Raw genomic sequence first — 20,866 nt, forward strand, 5'->3', positions numbered from 1 at the left:
TTTCTTCGTATGAGAGACCCTTGAGTCCGGAGACCATGCTAGTGGCCATCCGCTGGACCGACTTACGCAAGAATCAGATCTTAGAATGAAAATTCCTCTCCCATAAACCCGCCTGATAAGCCAAAATTTGATTAAAGAATCTTTAGTATTGGCAGCCTTTCACGGATGGAAATTCAAATAATCTGAAACTTCGTGCACAACGTATTCTGTCAACCTGTTAGTCTATAGGGTGTCACCTGCCTCTGCCATATTTCTTACGCCAGCCCTTTGAAAGTTTTCCCCATATTTTGCATGAATCCGTGCAATTCCTGCCTGAGAAATATCTGTTGTTCAGCAGCCTATAATGGATTCTTGCTTTACATGTATCATTGTAACACTTGCATGGGCTTGTGATGAAGATTCATTCTTCAGCTATTTATGCTGTAGTCATGCCTTATAAAGTACATAGCAATACATAGCTGCAATAGTAAACCTAGTATTATATGTGATCTACGTAGGATGATTGATTTAGTATGAACATATGCATATAAGTAGGATGATCGATGTGCCAGTAACATAAGTAGGATGAATGATTATGGCATAATTATGCCGGCATTAATAACTCTGTATGGTAACATCTCTAAAGAAGCTCATATAGCGTAACACCTTTACCGAAGCTCTTGCAAACCGCTCTGAACTGACTCCCCAGTCATTAGTAGCGATAGCAGTTTGCCATCTGTATGGGACTCTGATCAAGCTCCACACTTCAGCTATCCGTTCACATGCTATCTGAGGCTTCAATGAGAGTGTGGCATAGTGGTTTATAAAATGTAAACAGTGATATACCCTCAGGAACCAAATATAAGCCGGAAAGAAAAAGAGCTGGCTCTATATTTGTACCCTAAAAAAAGAAGGCATTTCACTAGCTCTTGGGGGATGGGGCAGGACAGAACTACAGCGTAAAATGATTCAAAATGCTGCATTGCAAGGTTGATTTTGAACAAGACAAAACAAAGAGAACTGCAGACAGATGTACAAAGATGCAGGCTAAATTTATTAAACCAAAATCACGAATGCGGTTAGTGTTACCAGCTTGAACCAAACCAAAGGACCCGACACGGGTCCTTTGGTTTGGTTCAAGGTGGTTTGGTTCAAGGTGGTAACACTAACCGCATTCGTGATTTTGGTTTAATAAATTTAGCCTGCATCTTTGTACATCTGTCTGCAGCTTTCCTTGTTTTGTCTTGTGCTCTTTTTACTGTGTTGGTTTTTTTCCTCTTGTTGTTCTTTAGAAACTCCAGTGGTTACCTCTACGCTAATGTATTATTTTCAAGACATCAGTAGTGAAAATTCCGAAAGATCAACGCTACTGATATCATTCGTCTTTGAAAGGGATGTTAATTTAATAATGAAGTTATATTTTCGCAAGGCTCAAGTTTTGTTCTATGGGGAAAAGATTTGGATCTAGCCTGAAGCTATTCTGACTTTGAGAGAACAAGGTTTCTCCTTAGGTGTTACGTTGTTGGCTTATCCTTGTAAATATATAGATGTAACTTATGTTTATTATCAACCGGAGCATTTGAGAGCCACTTCTCCACCCTCTTCCCCCTATCCCGCACCTGCCCCCCCCTTCCATTCTCACCAGGCATGAGTAACATTATGAACTTGCTGTCCATATTGTATCAGCTATCCGTCTGACGTAATTTCCTAGGCGCGGGGCCTGGAAGTGACATCAGAGCGAGGCGACACCGCCACGGGCAGCAAGTTCATAAATTAAAGAGGTATGAGGGGAGGGAAGGGGTGTGGGAAGGAGTGTGGGGTGGGGTGTGTGTGCGGAGAGAAGGATAGGTGCTGTCCCTTACTCCGCCACTGCTTGCCACCCAGAATCAGGCGGCGAACTCAGCAGCCTTGAAGAGGGTTTGGACCCCGAAGCCCAACCTGGTCTCAGAGCAAAGGAAAAAGAGGGATACATCAGAGAGAAAGAGAGAGCGATGATTGCCCTTTTCATCCTCTTTGCAGACTGGAAAAAGGGATGACAGGCTCCTGATTGCTGACCAAGGCCTGAGCCACATCTGCTAGAGTGGAGGAAGAGGACGGAGCAGAGCCTATGACTGGTTGAAAGAAAGGAGCGGGATGGAGGACAGAGGAGAGTTCTGGAAGCCTCGTAGGGGCATGTGCTTAACCCTTAGGACAGGCTACAGGAGATCTGGGGGGAGAGAATTTGCAGTCAGAAGACTTGAAGCGGTCCAGAGGAAGGTGACTGCACTGAGAGACGCATGAGAAGAGGCTTCTACCCAGGGGGAAAGAAGAGATAGAGGAGATATGAGACAGACGTTGAAATACTTGAAGGGTATTAATCTACAAACAAATCTATTTCAGAGATGGAGAAGCGCTAAAACTAGAGGACATAATATGAGGTTGTGGGGCGGTAGACTTAGGAGTAAGGTCATAAGAACAAAAGAATATCCTCACTGGGTCACACCAATGGTCCATCAAGCCCAGTAGCCTGTTCCCATGGTGGCCAATCCAGGTACCTAGTACCTGGCCAAAACCCAAGGCGTAGGAACATTCCATACAGAATCTCAAAGAATAGCAAGATTCCGGAATCCCAGAGAGTAGCAAGATTCTAAAATCCCCAGAGAGTCACAACATTCCATTCAGAATCCCAAGGAATAGCAAGATTCTGGAATCCCAGAGAGTAGCAAGATTCTAGAATCCCCAGAGAGTAACAACATTCCATTCAGAATCCCAAAGAATAGCAAGATTCTGGAATCCCAGAGAGTAGCAAGATTCTAGAATCCCCAGAGAGTAACAACATTCCATTCAGAATCCCAAGGAATAGCAAGATTCCGGAATCCCAGAGAGTAGCAAGATTCTAGAATCCCCAGAGAGTAACAACATTCCATTCAGAATCCCAAAGAATAGCAAGATTCTGGAATCCCAGAGAGCAACAAGATTCTAGAATCCCCAGAGAGTAGTAACATTCCATACAGAATCCCAAGGAATAGCAAGATTACGGAATCCCAGAGAGTAGCAAGATTCTAGAATCCCCAGAGAGTAACAACATTCCATTCAGAATCCCAAGGAATAGCAAGATTCCGGAATCCCAAAGAATAGCAAGATTCTGGAATCCCAGAGAGCAACAAGATTCTAGAATCCCCAGAGAGTAGTAACATTCCATACAGAATCCCAAGGAATAGCAAGATTCTAGAATCTCAAAGAGTAGCAACATTCCATGCTGCTGATCCAGGGCAAGCAGTGGCTTCCCCCATATCTTTCTCATATGGACTTTTCCTCCAGGAACTTGTCCAAACCTTTCTTAAAACCAGCTACGCTATCTGCTCTACCACATCCTCTGGCTTAACTATTCTCTGATTGAAAACATATTTCCTCCTATTGGTTTTAAAAGTATTTCCCTGTAACTTCATCCAGTGTCCCCTAGTCTTTGTAATTTTTGACGGAGTGAAAAATCGATCCACTTGTTCATGGAGAGAGTGGTGGATGCCTGGAATACTCTTCCTGTGGAGGGAAAAGCAGTGACGGAGTTAAAAAATGCATGGGATAGACACAAAGCATCCCTAAACAGAAAGAGGATAGTATCGACACAAAACTCGACAGATGAAAAACGATATCTTTATTTCTGATGCGCAGGAGTGGTGCTTAAATCGAAACCCAGCAGCGGGAAGTGAAGACGATGCTGGATGGACTGCTATGGTATCCGTCCCACAGGTGCAAAAAGGTTCAAGAGCAATTACAAATACTTTACGAGGTGCTATCCCAAAGTTCGGGGAATTTGAACAGTGTGCGTGAACTGGATATAGTATGCCCTTCCACCGCTAGAGCTGTCTAGCAGTATGCTTTGTGAATCAGTGTGTCAATGGGCCTGCAGCTGAATGGTCACATTGTTTTGTTCTGTGCGACCTTGTCAGGTTGTGTTTTAGTGACTCGGCGGATTTCGATATGACAGATTTTATTGAGCAAAGAATCTGCATCAAATTTTGTTTCAAACTTTAAAAAAAAACTGCTGCAGAAACCCATCGTATGCTCCAGGAAGTCTTTGGAGATAATGCCATGTGCCAAAGCAAAACATTACATTACATTACATTACATTACGGATTTCTATTCCGCCTATACCTTGCAGTTCAAGGCGGATTACAAAAGATTTGACTGGACATTTCCAGAGATGATCACATTACAGAGGATTTTACTGGACATTTTCCAGTGAGGATACAAATTTTTTTTTTTTTTTTTTCTTGGGGATCTTATGGGTTGGATAGAAAACTGACAGTGCCTAGCTGTGTGATATTAGCAAATGGAATACAGTTAGAGTAGGCAAGATTACAATCTTTTTATGGTCTGTTTACTTGAAGGGTGATTAGGTGTGATATTTGGGGGAGGATTATCTGGTGGTAGATGAGTTCAGTCGAGGTAGGTGAATTTTCTGGAGGTAGGTGAACTTAGCTGGAGGTAGGTGAAGTGGTTTAAGGTTTTTGGATGAATTTTTTAAAAAGCAGGGTTTTGATTTCTTTACGGAATGTTTTGAAGTCGTCCGATGTTGTCAGCAGGTTGGAGATGGAATGGTTGAGTTTTGCTGCTTGTGTTGCCAGAAGGTTGTCAAACATTTTCTTGCGTTGTGTGCCTTTGAGTGGAGGGAAGGCAAAAGGATTTGGGGTTCTTCTTTGTCTTGTGGTGGAGATCTGGTTTAAGCGGTTGTTTAGGTAGGATGGGGAAGAGCCTTGTATTGCTTTGAATAATAGGCAGAGGAATTTGAATTGAATTCGTGCTTGTATGGGTAGCCAGTGGGAGTCTAAGAAGGCGGTTGTTATGTGATCATATTTTCTAAGTGAGTAGATCAGTCTGAGGGCGGTGTTTTGTATGGTCTGGAGTTGCTTTATCATAATGGCTGGACAAGGAAGATATAGGGAGTTGCAATAGTCCAGCAGACCTAAGACTAGGGATTGTACGACTAGTCTGAATTGTGTTTGGTTGAAGAATTTTCTGATTTTGCGTAGGTTTCTCATGGTTAGGAAAGCTTTCTGGGTCGTCTTGTTGATTTGGGACTGCATTGTGCAACATCTGTCTATGGTGACTCCTAGTAGTTTTAGTTCGGGTTGTATTGGGTATTTGGTATTTTTGATTATCAGTTCTGTGATGGTAGGAGATTTGGCTTTTTCGAGCAGGAGGAATTTTGTTTTTTCTGAGTTTAGTTTTAGTTTATGATCCATCATCCATTTTTCTACTGTATCTAGGGTTGTTTCCAGCTTTGCGGTGGTGGTGGGCTCTGAAGGGTCGAAGGGGAGGAGTATGGTGATGTCGTCTGCGTAGCTAAAGGATGTGACATTTAGGTTATCTAAGGTGGCTCCTAGGGAGGAGATAAAGAGGTTGAAGAGTGTAGGTGAGAGAGGTGATCCTTGTGGAACTCCGCAGGGATTTGCCCATGGCTCTGATTTGATATCATTGTATTTTACCCTGTAGGTTCTTGATTTGAGGAACCCTTGAAACCAGTTGTAAACTTTGCCAGAGATCCCTATGGCGTCGAGTATCTGTAGTAATATGGTGTGGTCAACTAGGTCAAATGCAGCAGAGAGGTCAAGTTGTATTAGTATCATCTTTTTTCCTTTACTGATGTGTTGCCGGGCTGTATCTAGAAGAGAGACAAGTAGTGTTTCTGTACTATGGTTGGTTCGAAATCCTGATTGTGAGGGGTGGAGTAGGTTATGTTTTTCCAGGTAGATTGTGAGGTATTCTTTGGTGCAAACGCTTCAAGGACGGATGAACATCTGTCCATGACGATGACCGTTCCGGACGACCGGCAGCACGCACAACACTGGAAACCATAGCAAAGACTATTCTTGCAGATCGCAGGCAAACTATCAACGATGTTTGTGAGATACGGGGCAGTTCAATGAATTTTGTCGGACTAATTGAACGTGAGACGCATTTCTGCGAAATATGTGCCAAGACTGCTAACTGGTGAACAGAAGGCCCATTGCATTTCTGTCTGTTCACGCCCTCCCTATTCGCCTGACCTTGCCCCCTGTGACTTTTTTCCTATTCCCCCCAATGAAATTACCACTGAAAGGGCGCCGTTTTAACACGATTGAAGAGATCCAGGCAGAATCACGGTTCATAGACAACCCCGCGAAAGACAAAGGCGCGCGCCGACAACTGAGCGCAAGACGGAGGCGCACGCCAAAGAAAATGACAGTTTTTAGGGGCTCCGATGGGGGGTTTTGTTGGGGAGCCTCCCAAGTTTACTTAATAGAGATCGCGCCAGCGTTGTGGGGGTTTGGGGGGTTGTAACCCTCCACATTTTACTGTAAACTTAACTTTTTCCCTAAAAACAGGGAAAAAGTGAAATTTTCAGTAAAATGTGGGGGGTTACAACCCCCCAAAACCCCCCCCCCCCACAATGCCCCCACAACGCGACGCGATCTCTATTAAGTAAAGCCCGGTCGGAGCCCTAAAAACAGTAATTTTCAGCAGCGCGCGCCTCCACACTGCGCTCAATTGTCTGCGCGTGCCTTTGTCCCTTTGACACCAGAATCACAGGCAGTCCTCAAAGCACTCACCCAAGATGACTTCCATGGGAAAAACGCAGGGATCGCTGTCTACATTCTCAAGGGGAGACAATGGAAACTAGGAGTTTCGGAAGAAATTTTTTTTTTACAATTGAATTCCCCGAACATTTGGGTAGCATTTCGTCTATTAGTCCAAATCACCTGAATAATAATAATAATAATAATTTATTTTCTCATATACCGCCCAACCAGAAGTGGTTCAAAGCAAGAGAACTGAGACATATCAGCGAAAACAGAAAATACAGTAGAATTCAGTGGAATGCAATACAGTACAATACAATGCAATATAACACAATGCAAAATCATCGCATAAATTTACCAAACAAATAGGTTTTCATCGATTTTCTGAACTCATAGTACGACTGGGATTGGGTAATTAGAGGACACATCCAAGAGTTCATTTTCCCCCCTTGAAAAGCCAGAGTTTTGTCTAGAAAACTTTTAAAACGAGTTGTGTTCTTATTTGATATGAATAATTTTAGTTGGGTGGATAAGTATGATGGTAGTAGCCCGAAGAGGGCTTTATAGCAAATGCAGCCGAATTTAAAAATAACTCTGGCTTCGAGTATCTTAGGTGGGAGGAAAAAATCTTCTGCTGAAACGTAGCAAGTAAAATGAGCAACTACTGGTTTGTTGCCTTGAGAATGAACAGGACTGCTGGGCACACAGGTCTTTTATCTGCCGTCATTTACCGTGTTACTATGTACGTTTTCATTTCTGAGCTACTTTGGGATATTAAACCTCCCACTGCCTTTATAAATCTGAGCAGAGCAACGGGGGAAGCAAATTACAAAAATATGCCTTCACACGGAAAGAGTTCAAATATGAGGCTGAAACATGAACCAAGACCTAGAGAGGCAGCAGTCAAGTTGAGAAATAGCCTCTCGGTAAATTCATTAGAACTTTTGCACAGAAATAGTGGGAAAAGGGCCACATTTCTACCCCCCAGCACAAGAAAGAGAGGGGAGCCTGCTCCGTCCAGGGGCGTGCACGATTGCCGATATGATGACACTGGTTTCAGATAGCACAGGTTCCCCTTGCCAACATCCAGTCCTTCAGACACACCTATGTGTCAAGTAGATATGTCTGCACTGAGTTTCCAGTGCTTACAAATAACCTGATGTCTATCAATGCCAGATATTTTGACAACCAGCCGGTTAGGTGTCTCCAGGTCAGGGTAACCTGCAGAATGTCATAGGGTGTTCCAGTCTCTGCTGCTGAAGCTCTTGATGGGAGCAGGTAGTGGGGGAAGGGGAGAGAGAGCAGAGTCCATGCTAAGAACTTCATTAAGAACAACATAAGAACATAAGAACTGCCATCTCCGGATCAGACCTTCGGTCCATCAAGTCCGGCGATCCGCACACGCGGAGGCCCAGCCAGGTATACACCTGGCGTAATTTTAGTCACCCATATCCCTCTATGCCTCTCGTAAGGAGATGTGCATCTAGTTTGCTTTTAAATCCTAGAACGGTGGATTCCGTAACAACCTCCTCCGGGAGAGCATTCCAGGTGTCCACCACTCGTTGCGTGAAGCAGAACTTCCTGATATTTGTCCTGGACTTGTCCCCCCTTAACTTCAGCCCATGTCCTCTTGTCCGTGTCACATTGGACATTGTAAATCAATTTTTTTCCTGCTCTATTTTGTCGATTCCTTTCAGTATTCTGAAAGTCTCGATCATATCCCCTCGCAGTCTCCTTTTCTCAAGGGAGAACAATCCCAGTCTCTTAAGTCGTTCCTCTTATTCCAAGTTCTCCATACCTTTTATTAGCTTTGTTGCTCATCTCTGCACCCTCTCCAGCATCTCTTCTTTAGGTTGGGAGACCAATGTTGGACGCAGTATTCCAAGTGGGGTCTGACCATTGCCCTATAAAGCGGCATTATAACTTTCTCCGATCTACTCGTGATTCCATTCTTTATCATGCCTAACATTCTATTTGCTTTCTTTGCCGCTGCCGTGCATTGTGCCAATGGTTTCAGGGTCCTATCAGTCCACCCAGGTCCTTTTCTTGTTCGCTCTTACCCAGAGTTGCACCTGACATTCTATACTTGTGTTCCTTGTTCTTTCTGCCTAAATGCATTACTTTGCACTTTTCCACATGAAACTTCATCTGCCAATCTCCAACTGACACAAGTCGCTCTGGAGTTCCTCGCTATCCTTCTGCGATCTGATTGCCCGGCATAGCTTTGTGTCGTCTGCAAACTTGATGATCTCACTGGATGTTCCTTCTTCTAGGTCACTGATGAAAATCTTAAAGAAGATGGATAGCATTTGATACCGCAGTCCCACATTGCTGTGCTCCATAGCTAGGGCTGCGCAGTGCCCAGTTCCCAGACAGAAAGACTTGAGGCCAGTGTTGGCTTTTGAATCTCCTTTCTAGTGCACTCTGGGATTTGGAATCAGCGCAACAGGCACCAGAATGATCCAGAAGCCCGGACTGACTGTATATTTCCATTCTGGCATGACGCTTGGTAGCGTACAGGAAGTTGTGTATGTGCATCTATCGAGAACAGTAAACATAGAAAAATAAGAATTGCTGCTATACAGGGACAGACCAAAGGTCCATCAAGACCAGTATCTTGTTTCCAACAGTGGCCAACCCAGGTGCCAAGTACCTTGCAGAAACCCAAATAGTAGCAACATCCAAGAACTGAGATTGTGATGTCATAATGCCTCATTCCACCAATGTCTAAGAGCCAAACTCAGCAATGATGTCACAATGGCTGGATTGTCCTATACTCGGCTCACATAAGAACATAAGAGTTGCCATACTGGGACAGACCGAAGGTCCATCAAGCCAGAATCCTGTCTCCAACAGTGGCCAACCCAGGTCCCAAGTAATAAAGACCATATGACCTATCTGATCTGCCTAACCATGCCGTCTACTAAAGACCGAGAAAGGAAATCAATAAATGTTAATTGGAAAAGGAGTGATGTCTTAAAAGGAGTTCGGGTGCTCGGTGTGAATTACTTAGAGGATCTTGTATATCCATCTGCTAAAGAGGTCAGAGAGCAACATATAGGGTGGCATTTGGCAAGCAGCCTTATGTTATAATTGGAAGCGTGCATTGGAATAACTGCGCAATTGGTACCGACTTACAACCGCATTCATTCTCCCCCGATGCTACCCCCCTCTTCTCCTCCACCGCCCACTCCAGGCTCTGCCCCTTCCTTCTTGCCACGCTGCCAGAGTGAAAACGTCATGCCCCGTCTCTAGCCAAACGTCCGCTTTTCTGAAGTCAACTCCCACTCACTGCTGTCAGATACCATGACCTATTGTATCATTCCTTCTACCAGAAACTCTCCAACCCTCAGATGTCCTGTCTGTCTGTCCATATTAATAATAATAATAATAATAACTTTATTTTTCTATACCGCCACAGTCAGACGACTTCTAGGCGGTTTACATAGTAAGAAGGCTGGACATTCAGCGAATATTAAAGGTTTTAAAACAATACAAAACAAAACAATAGATCCACATACAATACGATACTATACAATATCGTGAGTCTGAATAACAATACTATACATTAAGTCTAAATACAATACTATACATTAAGTCTAAATACAATATCGTACAAAGAGTCTAAATGCAATACAATAGTTTAGAGGCGAAAGTTACGTATTAATTGATTGGAGATCTAAGGGTAATGAGTGTCTGAGGGATTTAGAACAACCATGAGTTGGAGTTCTGGGTTCGAGGAGATCAAGGTATGAGGGGTTTGTAGAGAGAGAGAAAATGCGTTTAACGGGGAGAGGAGACCTGGTGGCGTTGGGGACCGTTTTAGTCAATGTATTTTGCGAATAGGGCAGTTTTGATTGTTTTGCGGAATGCATTATAAGTTACATTGGGTTCGATTATGTGGTTTTTCAGCCAGATTTGCTGTCTGTTCGCTTGGAACTTAAAGGTTCTATCTATTACATTGTAAGCTCTTCTGAGCAGGGACCGTCTATTGAATATTAAATGTATAGTGCTGTGTACACCTATAGAAATGATAAGTAGTAGTAGTTAAACGTGCCTAAGGTTCCCCTCCTCCTCCCCCCCCCCCCCCCCCCGGACACATGGGTCTGTGGCTCTGATTGTTGCCTAAGGAAATCAGAGCTACAGGCCCATAATTGCCATGCACTAAGCAAGGACCGAGACAGCCTGGTCTGATGACATCGAGCCTTTGGCACCTCTGTTAGCAACTTTTAGTTGGCTGCATGTACAAAGGACTCTGCTTTATGCCAAAGTTTGCTTTGAAGCAATGCAAATGGACAGGTTTAGGGTGTGTCGTGGATATACTGGACCTTGAGTGGAACCAGCTCCAACCCTGGCTGATATGGGGCAGGCTCTTTTCTCAGGGGAAGAGTGGGGCGCAGTGGTTAAAAGCTACTTGTGGGTTCAAACCCACACTGCTCCTTGTGACCCTGAGCAAGTCACTTAATCCCCCCCAATTGCCCCAGGTAGATTAGATGGATCGTGAGTCTGCTGGGACAGACAGGGAAAACTGCTTGAGTACCTGAATACATTCATGTAAACCATTCTTAGCTCCCCTGGGAGAACGGTATAGAAAATTGGAAAATAAAATACCTAGAACACCCTCCATAGTCTCCTATACAGACACTGCAAGCCTCCTGGGTATGGAATGATACAGGTACAGAACCCATGGAGACAGGGACAATCTTTTTCCCTGTGCCATTCTTTAAACACTTGAGACTAGTATCAATATTTAAAATTTAACACATCTTAGACAATTGGCTACTGAATTCAATGATTAACCCCCCCCCCCCCTGCAGAAACTGCTTTTGGATTTCAATGAGCTACTGTTAAGTGACATCATTTGTGTCTTGTCTGCCATCTGCAATATCCTTCCATCATGTGCCCAGCTGCTCAGGCATCTTACTGTTACTACGATAGATTCATCCATCGTTGCTGGCATCAAGAAACAATTCCAGCATTTAATAGACACTTATTTTCCTCTTCATCCACTACATAGTTGAGCTTCTCTTCTACACCCATGTCTGAAAGACAATCCAATTACTTTCCCAGATGATGTAAAAACATAAACAACTGAATCTTTGGGAAGGTTGTACCAAATCAAAATGGAAGACTAATTTGTACAGAATATTGTCCCTTTTTATACTTTAATAAAAAGATTTAAATATAAAATCATAAGTGTTTGAGGCTTGTGCAAATGAGGACAGAGTCCAGGGGGACGGGGCAGGAGCAGAGTTTGTGGGAAGAGGGACAGTGCCTGTGGGGGAGGGGGACAAACTTTGTCCTCTTGTCATTCTCTACTTCTGGGCACTAGGTGTTGGGATGATGCATTAGAAAACACCTTCCCTGATTTGTGCCCCGTCCCTGTGGAAGGTTGTGGAGAAAACAATCATTGTAAAGATCAAATTGTATTGGGGGGTGTTAGTCTCCTTGGTGCGACTCAATAGTCTAGCAACTAGGTTGGTCCTGGATTTTACAAGCGATGAGACCCTAATAAACCCAGGCAATGAAAGCACCTACGTGATCTCATGGGTGGAAGAATTCCTGTACAGAAAGACACAATAAATTGGCAAGTCTCATCCATTGGAAACTTTGTCAGCATCACAATATTGCTCTCCTGGCAATGTGCTGGGATCACGGAGAATGAGAATCGGAAAATAACCGTAAATATTGAAGAACTAAGGCCAGTACTGGGCAGACTTACAAGGTCTGGGTCTGTATATGGCCGTTTGGTGGAGGATGGGCTGGGGAGAGCTTCGATGGCCGGGAGGGTGTAGATGGACTGGAGTGACCTTTGACGGAGACTTTAGGAGTTGGAACCCAAGCACAGTACCAGGTACAACTTTGGATTCTTGCCCAGAAATAGCTAAGAAGAAAAAATGTATAAAATTTAAAAATTGAATCAGGTTGGGAAGACTGGATGGACCATTTGGGTCTTTATCTGCCGTCATCTACTATGTTACCATTCTGACAGATAAAAAGCTGGATGCAAGGAAGAGATAAAACCCAGAACAGCACTGATCATAGAGGTGTTGGGGTGGGATTGGCACTTGTATACTGCCCTATTCAAAATGGCTTCCATACAGGTACTTCAAGCATCTCCTCTTTCTGTCCAGGTGGGCTCACACAGTCCATCTAATGTACCTGGGGCAGTGGAGGATTACGGGACTTGCCCAGGGTCACAGGTCTGACCTCACGACCTGAGGGTTATAAGGCTGTAGCTCTAACCACCAAACTCTCCTCCCAAGATCTGCCGAAGACCAATATAATGTGACAGAAAGCTACAGAGACCTTTCCCATCATTCTGAATAAATTGCCTGTACATGTTACATCTTTTGAACTCCGGAAAGCAGATCTCTTTGGCACGATGCAAGTACTATGGTGTGCATTAGCAGTGAATTTGAGAAAATGAGATCATAGCCCACATACCTTGGCTTAGAAAGGAAGCTCATTTCTTTCATGGTATTAGCAAAACTAATCCGTTTGGAGACTTTGCCCCCAGCAGTACAGTTTAATGGAAAATTCTTCTGAGGGATCTCGGCCTATAGAGAATTAGGGGAAGCTGGATATTCCAGTCAGCGTACAACTCATGTACAAAACCTGGAAACTACCAGTGCGTAGGATAAGATGGCAGAACAGCTAGTCTAGTGATCTGTAATCTGTTGCTAAAGTCGTCTGTAGTACTTGAAGGTCGGAGGATGGCCAAGGTTACACTGATTTTTAAAAAGGGCTCCAGGGGAAATCCAGGAAATTACAGACTGGTCAGCCTCACTTCAGTGCTGGGCAAAATGGTGGAAACAATTATAAAAAAATAAAATTGTGGAACAGGTAGACAAACATGATTTAATGAGACGGAGTCAGCATGGGTTTAGCCGAGGGAGATCTTGCCTCACCGATTTGCTTGACTTCTTTGAAGGTATAAATAAACATGTGGATAAAGGGGAGCTGGTTGATATAGTGTATCTAGATTTTTAGAAAGCTTTAGTTAAAGTTCCTCATGAGTGGCTCCTGAAAAAATTAAAGTGTCATGGGATAGGTGGCAAAGTTCAGTTGTGGATTAGGAATTGGTTATCGGATAGAAAACAGAGGGTAGGATTAAATGGTAATTTTTTCTCAATGGAGGAGAGTAAACAGTAGAGTGCCACAGGGGTCTGTACTGGGATCGGTGCTATTTAACTTATTCATAAATGATTTGGAAATTGGAACAACGGGTGAGGTGATTAAATTTGCAGATGACACTAAACTGTTCAAAGTTGTTAAAATGCATGTGGATTGCTAGAATTTGCAGAAGCCAGTCAGGAAGCCGCTCAGCGCCAAGCAGCAGCACCAAAGCACGGTCCTGCTGGGTGCCGCTCAGCGGCTGAAGAAACCAGAACTCGTGGCAGCCACCGACCGACCGGGTTAGCAGAGGGACAAGAGTGCCAGGGATCGGCAGAGGAGGTATAACGGACAGGGCAGGGAGGGGGGCAGGGGGCAGAGTCTCACAGGGACTGGGAATAGAGCCTTAAAGGGGGAGGGAGGGAAGGGGGCTGGGTGCAGTGCCTGGCAGGGCGGGACACTTGAATATTAAGCCGCCCGACTTATATTCGAGTCAACCATTTTTCCTCCTTTTTGGGGGAAAATGGGGGTCTTGACTTATATTTGAGTACATATGGTACTTTTAAAACCAATAGGAGGAAAGTTTTCATTCAGACAATAGTTAAGCTTTGGAACGTATTGCCAGGCAATGTGGTAAGAGTGGATAGCATAGCTGGTTTTAAGAAAGGTTTGTACAAGTTCCTGGAGGAAAAGTCCGTAGTCTGTTATTGAGAAAGACATGGGGAAGCCACTGCTTGCCCTGGATCGGTATCATGGAATGTTGCTACTCCTTGGGTTTTGGCCAGGTACTAATGACCTGGATTGGCCACCGTGGGAATGGGCTACTGGGCTTGATGGTCCATTGGGATGACCCAGTATCGTTCAACATATACACCCACCTCATCACCAATTAATGCACCCCCAACCCTCAGTGGCAGCACTTTAGGCTCATAAGATTCACCTCTCATATCGTCACTGGATCTTCTACTTATTAGGTTTAAGCTTCCCTTAATCAATAATTGTATAATTTTATCTAATCTAATCTTTGATTTTTGATACCGATTCATCCCAACTGGAGGGCTCGACTCGGTTAACAATATATTTATAAAATTATAGAGGAGATTAGAACAGAAACAATATCTTTTAGGCCAGAATTTTATCTTTTATGACTGATTATTTGAAAAAGAAGAATCATTAGTGAATCTGTGAAATAAATATGACTTCAGTACTTTACGAAAAGTGGGTAGATGAGAGAGAACTCTAATTATAGAAGGAAGGGCATTCCAAACTTTTACGAATAAAAACGAAAATGATCAACAAGAATTGGCCATAGTTTTTCTTCCTTTAACAGTGGGAAAGCCAAGTTTCTATTTCTGAGAGCTCCTAGAATTAGAGATTTCTTATATACTTAGCTTTTCTGGTCTCTAAAGTTCGCCAACATGTTTCACCCTGTGTTTTGTCAAGGCTTAATCCCTAATAACTTTTCACCGGCTCTTTAGACCACATCGTCAAAGAGCTGATGAAAAGTTATGAGAATCATTTGAGCCTAAAGTGGTGTCACTGGGGATCTGGGTTGCATTAATTTGTGATGAGGTGTAGATAGTACATTCATATTTGTTACACTTTTTTTCTTTTCTTTTGCTGACATCAGCAAATATATGACATAACATTGCAGATTAAGAACATAAGAATATAAGAATTGCCACATTGGGACAGTCAAGTCCAGTCTCCTGTTTCCAACAGTGGCCAACCCAAGTCCCAAGTCCCAGACAGAAACCCAAAGAGTAGCAACATTCCGGAGCTGAGATTGTGATGTCATAATGCATCATTCCACCAATGCCTAAGAGCCAACCTCAGCAGTGATGTCACAATGGCTTGATTGTCCTGTACTTAACATAAGAATTGCCAAACTGGGACAGACCAAAGGTCCATCCAGCCCAGTGTCCTGTTTCCAACAGTGGCTAACCCAGGTCCCAAATACCTAGCTAGATCCTAAGTAACAAAACAGATTCTATGTTGCCTATGGTCTTTTCTTTTAGGAAATTATCCAAGCCTTTTTTAAACCCCGCCAAGCTAACTGATTTCACCACATTCTCCTGCAATGAATTCCAGAGCTTAATTACATACTGAATGAAGAAATATTTTCTCTAGTTTGTTTTAAATCTACTACTTAGTAGCTACTTGAACCACTGGACTCATGTAAAGACTAAAAAGCAAGAGATAATACTGATCTGATCTAATCTTAGATTTATGAGTCGTGCTACACCTAAGAAGATTCAAGGTGACTTACAGTGCAAATTTAAGGACATACAATTTAGTCCAGTGGAAGGGTGCAATAGAACTGTCTGAGATTCTATTACAGTACAACTTAGAGAGATAATTTGGAACGGTTCCGGAGAGGTTTGGGGAAGGAGTGTAAACCTCAGGGTATAAGGCTACCTTGGATTCTTACTCGATATAACCAAGACAACACCTTTCCCACCAGGCCCGGCTTTGCTCCAAGTTTCAAGTTTATTAGGATTTTATATACCGCCTATCGAGGTTATCTAAGCGGTTTTTACAATCAGGTACTCAAGGATTTTCCCTCTCTGTCCCGGTGGGCTCACAATCTATCTAACGTACCTGGGGCCATGGAGGATTAAGTGACTTGCCCAGGGTCACAAGGAGCAGCGTGGGGTTTGAATCCACAACCTAGCTTTAACCACCGCGCCACACTCTCCCCACATGTCTGGTGATTGAGTCCAACCTAGCTTTTTATCAGCATATTGCAGGATATTGCTACTGAAAATCCAGGCAGACTGCCATGGCACTCCGCAGTTAGTGTCAGTGCAAGAGCGAGACATTCAGTGCAGCACCTGGATAGCTACCTGGTTAATCTAGGTGGCTATTCAGATACTGCCACCGAGCATCAGTGGTATCTAGTTAATTCCCAGCAGCTGTCCCAGTCCTGTATGATCAATACCAGTACCTGGAGAGGGACCAACACCTAATACCTGAGTCTAATTCATTGACTGCAGCTGCCTTTCATCCTGTCAAATTTCAAGATTTATGGGACAAGTCTAGAACTTAGCAGCTTCAGTTAGATGTGCTGCTGTTGTGCATTGAACGCCAATTATAAAAGCAGCTATAGGGGCGTAGCCAACCCTCCAATTTGAGGGGAGCCCAGAGGTGGCCTGGGGACCAATGCGTTGCCTCTCTCCCTTCTCCCTCCGGCCAAATCTCGTCCTTACCATGCAGGGATGCTTCAGCCCCCCCAGCCCTGAAACCTTCCTGTTCTGCTGGACTATTCTCCTGCCTTCCAATTCCGCATCCTCATCTACTAACTAGAGAAAGATTCTGAAACTAAGAAGTATGAGGGGAACAAATCTCTGAGGGACACCTGCTAAAAGTGAGTAAATCAATTATATTTCTCATTAAAATATATTTCTGAAAAGATATAAGGATTTCCTCTGTGTGTGTATGTGTGTGTGAGTGTCAAGGTTTAGCTTTCTGGTAGATTTAGTGCGTGTCTTGGACAGTTCACTAAACTAAATGATCCCCAATAAAAACAGGAAAACCAATTTGAAAATCTCTCACTGTGCTTCACAAAGAAACTTCCTGCAACAGTAAACACCAGGCGTTGAGAGATTTTCAAATTGGTTTTCCTGTTTTTATTGGGATCATTTAGTTTTTACACGATATAGAAATCTGTGACTCCTGATGTAGGTGGGTGTCCTTCGAAACATGGCTCCATATCGAGGCTCCGTACTGGCTCCGTATCGAGTCCGTTGAAACACGGTTCCTTATAATTAAACTTTACATTGAAAAAAGACTTGATTTTTTAAAACTGTACTTTGGCTGGAAGACATTGTTTCAGACCCTTATTCTTTTGTTAATGTTGGAGACACCCTCACATCCTCTCGCACTCCACCCAGGTGTGCATCCCCTTTGCAGGTCTGGACAAGTTTGCCATCAATAATTAGTATTTGTAATCCAGATACAGAGTAACCTATAACTTGAACAAATTGTACTGCAAATCAATTAAATAATTCTTAATTATTATTTTTGAATAAACCATTTAAACTTTCCAGCCTATGCTTTTCTTTTGTCATTTCACACCTCTGGCTATAACATAGGCCAGAATTGAGTGTTCGCTTTTGGCTTACAGCCCAATACATTCCCCATAACAATTTTTTTTTTGAAAGGGCTTAAAAGATTTTTCAGTTACCTCTCAGAGGCCAAAACCTCCTTCCCCAGGTCAAAACAGTGAGCTGTCCTGAGAAAGGAGGTTTTGGCCTTTGACAGTTGGTCAAAAATGTATTAAAAGTATTTACCACATTTTTTGCTCCATAAGACGCACCTGACCATAAGACGAACCCTAAATTTAGAGGAGGAAAACAAGAAAACCCCCCATTCTGAACCAAATTCTCCCTGCCAGGCTCTGCACCCTGACCCCCTTCTGGTGGTCTAGTGGTAGGCAAGGACAGGGCACAGGGCAGGCAGGCCTAGTGGCCTAGTGACAGGCAGGGCCCCCCATCCCGAGGCAAGCAGGCCCCCCCAAAGTGCATAATCTTTCTTCTCTTCTTCACTATCCATTTTCTCCCCTTCCATTAAGTATCACATCTCTATATCTTTATTCCTCCCCTTTCCAGCATTATTCCTTGTCCCTGTCCCTATGCTCCCTCCTCCTTCAGCATTTCTTTGATCTGTCTCTTTTCCTCCCCTGATTGCCCTGGTTCTTAACTACTGTACTCCTCATCCCCACCCCGAGACAGACAGGCAGGCAAGGCAAGCCCCCCTCCCCCCCCGAGGCTAGCAGTCAGGCAGGCAGGCACACATTCCCCGTACCCCCTCCGACCTCTCCCCATCTCTTTAGTTCCTCCGGCGCAGCTTGACGGGCCCGTTCCTCCATGTCCCGCCCGAACGTGAAGTGATTCAGAGGAGCGGCGGTGGAGGCAACTGAGGCCTGGATGTGCCGCCCAACGCTGCCATGGGGGAAAGGAGGGAAGAGAGTGGGAGGCCAGAACCAGCCGCCGTTGCTACTATTGCTGCAGCCGCTCGCTCTCTTCAAGGCTGCACCGCCATGCCGGGACTCCCATCGCCTTACGGATCCGATGGCTGCTGCTTGCGCCCAGCCCACGGGGAGTGTGTAGGAAGCAGGACTCACTGTCTCCAGCTGCCTCTCCAGCAGCAAAGTGGCGCACAAGGCTGCCTGCCTGGTCGGCTGACGCAGCTGCCTCCTCTTCCCTTCTGTAGCGACAGAGCGGCACACAAGGCTGCCTGCCTGGTCCCGCGCCACTTCCCGCGAGAACGAAAGTGGTGTGGGACCAGGCGATCAGCCTTATGCGCCACTCTGCAGCTACAGAAGGGAAGAGGAGGCAGCCACGTCAGCCGACCAGGCAGGCTGCCGCTGGAGAGGCACCAAAATTAAAATAAGGTAACCGGGGATGGGGTGGTTTGGGTATTCGCTCCATAGAATGCACCCTTTTTTCCACCCACTTTTTTGGGTGGTAAAAGTGCATCTTATGGAGAGAAAAATACGGTAAGTGAAAAGATACCGTGTTATTTTTATTAACCTTAATAAACACAGGTAGCACACTACTGTATCATGAATTAAAAATACAATTATTTTTTCTACCTTTGGGCCATTCACTTCTCTGGTTTCTGCTTTCCTCCGTCTTAAGTCCAAACCTCACAAACGTGGCCATCTCTGTGAAAAGGTAACTAAAGACTCAGATCGATTTTTCATGTCACCGGTCCATAATCAGTCTGCAAAAGCATCTGTCACTTTTTAACTTTCTCACATAAAAAGGTGGGATTTGGACTGTTGTATTTGCTCTAACAGAGCTTATTTCTGGAGACTTTGGTCACCTTTTCTCCGAGATGGTCACATTTCTGCTACCATGGGGCTTTTCTATATAGTTCTCTGCACCCAACCAGCTACAGAAACATCCGTACAGCCACCTCTGAGGTGGATGGAGCCTGCCAGTGTGTTCCTGGTGCCTGAAGCAGAAAAGCTTTCACAACGGAGAGACAAGAAAGAACAATGCAGTGACTGAAGGCTAATTACTATCCGTCATATTATCCTTCAGCAATTAGAGGTGAGTAAGCTGGAGAAATGATGCGCTTTCACCTAGAAGCGTGCTGCAGCAGGTTCTGCTCCGGGGCCTGACCTCGTGGCCCTTACTGTTGTGTCTGTAGCTGAAGGAGAGGGCATGAGAGTCTGGTGTGGACAACACTGTGGGAGTGTGTGGTGCAGTGGTTAGAGCTACAGCCTCGGCTCCCTGAGGTTGTGGGTTCAAATCCTGCACTGCTCCTTGTGACCCTGGGCAAGTCACTTAATCCCCCCCATTGCCCCAGGTACATTAGATAGAGTGAGAGGGGAAAAATGCTTGAGTACCTGAATAATTTGTAATCCACATAGAATTGTAGGATATGCGGCATATAAATTATTTAAAAACAAAACCCTAGAATAATTCATCAACTGCTGCACCTTGGAGGGGGGGGGGGGTTGCGAGATGGGCAGGGGGGCTCACTTCACATCCCTATCCTCAGCAGGGCAGCTCCAGTGAAATACTGAAGCTGCATAGTGTGTTTCTACAGAGCATACCTCTGACAGGAAAGAGAGAACTCAGAGAGGGAAGGGAGATAGGAGAGAAGAGAGTGAATGAGAAAGAGGAAAGGAAGAAGGAAGGAAGCATTCCTGAGCAGAAGATAAGCCCAGTGCCGTCAGTGCCAGCCTTACCTCTTAGGCGCAGTTGCTCCCTGACTCAGCTGCTCATTCAGTGCAGGACTGAGACACTCACTGCACCCTCCCAGCCCTGATTTATGAGGGCAGTCGCTTCTCTCTCCACCCCTCCGGGCTCTCCACCTCCAGCCACTTTCCAGTGAAGATCCTACCCATACACACACACAGACTAGGCACACACCCACAACACAGACACAGTCACTGTGACCATGTGGCTGTGGATATGTGACAGGCTGAGATCTCATTTAGTAAAGGAGGGGTCTATTTCTTTTTTTTTTTTTAGTCGCTGGTCCTAATGTTCAAGCGAAGTGTAAGCAAAAAAAAAAAAAGCACAAATGGACATCTCACATAAAAATTATAACATCAAAAATTGTCAGGTACACTTCTTCCTCCGTATTCATGGTTTCAGCATTTCGCGGTTGTCAGCATAGCTATTCGATTATTCACGGTATTTAGCTTGCTGGCTCCGCCCCCCAAATTATGAAAAAGTTATTTGCGGTTTTTCAGTATTTGCAGTTCTGTT

General features: G+C 44.4%; 1 protein-coding gene across 1 annotated transcript in view; it reads right to left on the reverse strand.

The window, feature by feature from the left end:
* The window catches only part of LOC117355972 (epiplakin-like), a 122,514-nt gene extending 102,155 nt beyond the window's left edge, over positions 1–20,359 (reverse strand). Inside the window, 1 exon segment of the mRNA XM_033935175.1 lies at positions 20,341–20,359. The gene's annotated coding sequence lies outside the window, so the exon portion shown is untranslated.
* Between the last annotated feature and the right edge of the window lie 507 nt (positions 20,360–20,866).

This window comes from Geotrypetes seraphini, chromosome 2 (genome assembly GCF_902459505.1).
Source record: "Geotrypetes seraphini chromosome 2, aGeoSer1.1, whole genome shotgun sequence".
NCBI classification, from domain to species: domain Eukaryota; kingdom Metazoa; phylum Chordata; class Amphibia; order Gymnophiona; family Dermophiidae; genus Geotrypetes; species Geotrypetes seraphini.